Source organism: Podarcis cretensis, assembly GCF_951804945.1.
Source record: "Podarcis cretensis genome assembly, chromosome: 3".
Classification (NCBI taxonomy): domain Eukaryota; kingdom Metazoa; phylum Chordata; class Lepidosauria; order Squamata; family Lacertidae; genus Podarcis; species Podarcis cretensis.
The window spans coordinates 75,830,065-75,836,064 of record NC_137172.1 but is presented as its reverse complement, the minus strand read 5'-3'; the positions used below and the strand labels follow the sequence as shown (position 1 = coordinate 75,836,064).

At 40.3% G+C, this 6,000-nt stretch overlaps 1 protein-coding gene across 2 annotated transcripts in view; it reads left to right on the top strand.

Annotated features, from left to right (window-relative positions):
- The first annotated feature begins 436 nt into the window (after positions 1–436).
- LIN28B (lin-28 homolog B) overlaps positions 437–6,000 on the top strand; it is a 99,698-nt gene continuing 94,134 nt past the window's right edge. Inside the window, exon 1 of one of the 2 annotated variants that reach the window (XM_079971752.1) lies at positions 437–517. The gene's annotated coding sequence lies outside the window, so the exon portion shown is untranslated. Of the gene's footprint in view, positions 518–1,524; positions 1,896–6,000 lie in introns of those variants that run through there. The other variant, XM_079971753.1, reaches the window with a different exon arrangement.

Below are 6,000 nucleotides of genomic sequence, written 5' to 3'. Positions count from 1 at the left end.
TTATTTATTATTTCCCCAGTCACTCTGGGCGGCTCCCAACCAAATATTAAAAACACGATACAGCATTAAACATTTCCCTAAACCTGGGGTCTAAAAGAACCCCCTTGCCCCCGAGCCGGGCCACGGGCAAACGAGAAGGAAAGCTGCCTTGGGGAGGGCGGCGTGGTGCGCCGAGGTAGAGCAGGGAAGAGGCGCGGCCGGGCAAGAGGAGCCTCCGCTCTCGTCTGCCAGGCCGGGGGCGCGCGCGCGCGCGCGGGAGGGAGGGAGGGCTTCAGCAGGTGGGCGCCCGCGGCGGCGGCGGCGGCGGCGGCAAATCAGCGGCTGCTGCAGCTGCGCCGCCTCCGCGTCGTCGCTCCGGCTGGGCTGCAGCCAGCGAGCGCCGCTCTTTCCTCTCGGCCTCCTCCTCCTGCTCCCCTCCCCTCGCTGCTCCTCCTCCTCCTCCTCCTCTCTTCCATCTTTCACGGCCAAGCAGCAGAAGCCCAACCCAACTCGGCCCAGCAACCATGGCGCGCGGGAGGTAAGCAAGCCCTTCGCCTCCCGGGCGCCCCTCCCAGGGCAAGGGGGCGGGGACAAGGGAGGGAGGGAGGGAGGGAAGGCAGGTGCGCGCGAGGCGGTGTGTGACCCCCCCCTCCTTGGAAAGAAAAGTTGTTGGCAGGAGCGAGCCTTGTGTTCCTGGGTGGCCACTGGGATGCTGGAGAGGTGGGTGCACTTCCGGGTTCACACCTATATTGGATGATTTATCATAGGACTTCTCCTGTCAGCCCTCAAACGCCCCGAAGTCAGTCGTGGAGTCCCGTGTGTCTGTGTGGAAAGACCAAGCAGAGAGAATATATATGAACCATATATAAATCATAATTACACCCATCCACCCGCAGGGCCGGATTTAGTTTTGATGAGGCCCTAAGCTACTGGAGGTAACGGGGCCCTTTACACGTCCAGCTGTTCTTTGTCATCAAGAAATTGTCGCTGTTCTTTTGTGTTGAATATATGCTATATGGTAATTTATGGACCTCAAGCCATTTGCACATAATAAATAGGAGCCTACACAACACAAAACACTGTTGCTGTATGTAGTTTTCATTTTATTTCTTTTTTATCTTATATTTTGGAAATGTACATCCAGTGTTTTTTCCCCTTTAAATTTTTTTGGGGGGGCCCACGAGAGTGAGGCCCTAAGCTATAGCTTGTTTAGCTTGTACGTAAAGCCGGCACTGTTTACACGCACAGACACACACACATTATATATACACACCACGAAGGCAAAGCCTGCATCACCAACGTGCATTTGAATGTATTAACTCGCTTGCGCCAAGGTTCTCTTCTTTCTCTTTGGAAGCCAGGTAATGGTGCCGCAAGTGAACGCCAGGGGGCGCCGCGTCTCCTCCTCCTCTCTCTCTTCTCCCCCCCAGCCCCGCCGTCCCTTTGCTTCGCCACTCCCCTCTCCCCCTTGTTTAGATCTTCTTTGTATCTCCAAAAAGCCACCAAGGAAATAATCTGAGCGGGGTGGGAGAGGGTGCAGGGGGAGGGGGGGATGCTAAGGGAAGAACCGCAGCCCAGCCCTTCGGAGGAGAGAGCCTTACGCTGCGAAGGTGGTGGGGATGCAAGCGGAGGAAGAGAAGCGAGATGGGCAGCAGCTTATATTGTTTTGCTAAGCACCGCAGGGCGTGAGCCTTTTAAAAACTGATTGCAAGAGCAGAGAGGATGGGACTGGCCTTTGCATCGACTTTGTGGCCAAAGAGTCTTGTTGGTTTTGGTTCTTTTTTTAAAAAAAGCAAAACAAATGCACCTTCGTAACTAGCCTACCCTTTGTGCCTTTTATAGGGGAAGTGAGGGTGAAAGGCAGGTCGATGCTTGATCATTTGTGTAAATCGGGGTCCTCACTAGGATTGTAAAATGTAAGTAATAGGCCGCCATTTTGAACTGTTTCATGCAGTAGAAAATGAAATCCTTGGTCTTACGTTGTTTCTTTGTTGCTCCCCCCTCTTAATTCCTTCCTTCCTCCCCCCCCCCGCGCCTGCCCCCATCGCTCCCAGTGTTGCTATTCTTCTTCTTCTGTTAAGTTGTTGCAGTACTATGTAGCAATGATTCTAAACTCCTTGTGAAACTGGATGTATTGATGGCATGTAATGAAAGGGAAAATAAAGAACCTAAAATTATATAAGCTCTGTTGCCTGCTTTTCTCATACTGTAAAAAGAAATCTAGTTAAATTGGTCTGGTGGGCATAAACGGGAGTGCTTTGTATTAGGGGTAGGGTGCGCTGAATTTCTGTATTCCTCTAGTCAGGAAAAGGTTTGCTTTCCCATTTGGAAACAAAAGGTAACTTAATATATCCCACAATACATTTAAAGTATTTAAGTAGGCTGTCTTCTGTCTCAGTGGTTCAGGCTCCTGAGAGACTCTAATTAAAAGTTCCCTGGCTATTAAAGTCGTGTAAAGGTAAGTTCTAGTAAACCTGAAAAACAACAAAATCAAGTCAAAACTGAATTTGAACTGCCGTCTTAGGGTATTTTAGCTAATATGTTTCAAGACACTTGCAGCAGCAATAATATATATTTATCTAGATTATAAGAAAATATAAGCTGAATGATTGATGGTGTATAGTAGAGTTTTACATATGTTTTACTCTTTTTCTTTTGAAAACTAGATACAGCCTAATATACATACCCTTTTATCAAAATATCTTCCCCTTTCAGAAGAGCTATATTGCCCATTAAAAAGAAGCCTAAAAGGGCTATTATCCAAATTAGGGGCACCTTAAATTTGCGTTGTCTAAATAGTCTTTGGGAACAGTTCTGCTTAATTTCAGAAATGTCAATCAAACAAATTAATTTTAACCAAGCAAAGCCATTGGCCACTGAGAATAAGCTACTGATAAAATTTCAAGTAGTTAGCACTACAGTACATAGAAATCAGGTGGTTGGGCCATTCTATTATTATTTAATGAAGCAGGGACACCTGACACTATTTGGGAAATGACTCATTTTTAGTTGTATTGAATCTGGAGCCAATGTTAGTTAAATACATTGTCTCTACAAGAGTAGCCGTATTGACCAAAAATGTACATTAAAAACACTGTTGTGATCTTATATTTTTGGCTCTCGTAATTTACTGTGAAAGAACTGTCTTAATAGAAAGGCTTTATATATTTTGCTGCTTAATGTTACACCCTTGCAGCCATACCACAAGGTGTGAAAACCAAATCTGCAGAAATGAGCATCTTAACATGCTTGCGAAGTGCATATTAAAAAGGGATTTTTTTTTTAATTATCTAAAAGGCTAGAATAAAAATGTGATGTATTAAAATAAAAAAGGCTTGTGTCAGGATTAAAAGCCTTCACTATTGCTACTGACAGAATGAAGTGCTCCCATGTAAACAGTATCCTCAGAGCACATCTCTTGAGTGGAAAATGAGGTATAAAGAGCTAAGTATTGCACATAATTCTTTGGTTTAGTTTTAAATTGTATGGTTTAGGAAAATGTGGCAAAGCCATCATTTTGCCTGATTGCTTTGCTACATACCAGAGGATCTAACTGTATACAGTATTTGTTACTAGATGGCAGTTTCTGGAGCCATTTTAAATATTTTAGAGCTGTCCTAGTACGCAATTGCTCCCAATGAATTAAGCAGAAACATCATTACAGTTTCCCCAATATATTTATTGCTGGACTTCTATGTTACTTCACCAAATTTATAAAGCTAGTTATGGTTTGCAAAAATATTGGAGGATATGCATTTACACAATAGCCCCTCCTGTGACATGACGCTGTATGATGTCGCTGACCAGAGTGCTGAAGCAAGACAGCCATCTTGATCATTATGAAATCCAATTGCAAACATCCTCAAGTTCTGAAATGATAGCATTATTAGAGTAAGTCACTGTATCTTTCATTTTATTCCCTTATTATATATTTAACAAATTGTATAAGGCTAGTTTTGCAAAAAGCAGGTATGTCTGCCTGGTGTATTGTGCTTTATACTTGGGTGTTGAATACTGTGACCCTTCTGTATTGATAATAACTTATCATAAGAATGGCCACCTTAGAATTGTTTTAATCTAGCAAACTAAAGCCCTATGGTGGCAATAGATTTTAGGGAGGGTAGATAGCCTTTCAAACTCTCAAAACTTAGTCTATCATGAAAGCTTACATTGCAGCTCTGATCCTTAACAAACCCGTTGGGTGATGTCTACGTAAAAGTTTCAGCAGAATTACGTGTATTATTATTATTAGCTTAAATATTGTGAAGCAGAGCATAATGTATTTTGGTGGAGAAGCTCTTAGAGAAACAAGCAGAAGAAATGAATAAATGGGGTATTTCATTTTTTCCATGAAAAACACTCCATGCAGTTCACTACAGTTTGTGTTCTCTTTCCATTTTAAAATATTAATATTTAACACATGACTGCTTCAAATCATGTTTCTAAAAATAGAATGAATTGATATTCAGGGTCCTCAAAGGCCAAAGGTGACAAACCAAGACAAAGGTCACACAGCTCATTTTCAAGCAATCAGATTTAACTTTGCCTCATGCTAGAACAAAAACTTAACTATACAGAAAAGAAATGTATCATGTCACCCATAAATGAGAAATGCAGGTTGTTTTACAGGTTTTGAAGTAATAGGCATTTACAACTCTAGGCTAAGTGTAATGAACTTGTTCATATCTTACATAGCAGGGTGTGAGCTTTAGTATTGCTATTTTAATGGTAAATTACCTCTAAGTAGATACAATCTCTAAATGTTAATGCAACCATGTCTTTACTGATTTCATCATTACAGCACATGTCTTGTCACAATTTAAACAAGCTGAACTAAGATCTTAAACTTTTAGTACACTAGTACTAAAAAAAAATATATTTTGTTGAATGAATTTAACATTGTTATGTTTTACCCCTAATTGGTAGCTTCAGGATTAAAATAGGTCCTTGTCCACAAAAGCTTGGGCCTCAATCAATCTGTTAGTCTTTGAGTGCCACAGACTTTGTGAGCCTGCTAAAACACTGGTACACCTCTCAAATTTGCTGTTTTCCTTCAGTCAAATAAAATATTTCCATTATTACTGAATAATGCCATCCACTATGACTTGAATTACTTTCCAAACTTAGTCTCTCATTGCTCACCTTTAATTGTCAGATTATAAATACAGTATCATTAAACAAAAACAAAAATCTGCACAGAATAATGGGAGTATGTGTTTTGTAAAACACATCAACCACCTATCACTAAACTGGGGGGGGGGCAGGATGTGTTTTTATTTATAATAGTTTGCATTAAAAAGAATTCTTAAATATGAACTTCAGTTGTTTGCAAGATCTGCATTAAACTTAAACTATGTGAATGTAAGTTACTAATTTTTCTTTTCAGTGGCTTCATTTTTGTTCATGACAACTGAAAATGTGTAAATTTAATGGAGACATCTTAATTCTGCATTTATACAATATTACCTAACCTTGTTAAAATGTTGCCACTTGGTTAATGAATATATATAAAAATCAGCATGTTTTTGTTGAGTTTGTTTGCTTGTTAATACCTGGAACAGTCATCACGTGCTAGGATAACTTTTTTAAAAAAATTAGCTTGATGTTTAACTTCTGAAATAAATGTGTTAACAATATTTGTGGCAGGCCACATAGACAAAGGTTCACAAGAGTACAAAAATATACGGTTATCAAGATAATAATAGGCTCATTTTCTAATCATGGGTAATAATATTTGAATATACTGTAATTACAAGATAAGCCATGTCTTTTAATTATCATGCCTAGCTGATTAGACAAGAAATCAATATTATTCTTCATATGTTTGGGTTTACTGCATATGCATACCAAGTCAATATAAATACAACCATTTACTAATATTAAAATACCAGAAGCAACTCTTCTTAAATGTGTCTTCTCTTGAGACTATGCTATGGGCTTAAATAAAATTGGTTCAGTTCTTGTAAAATCAGATGGAAACTTAATGCAATTATGTATTTGATTGACTAATTGTTAAATGTT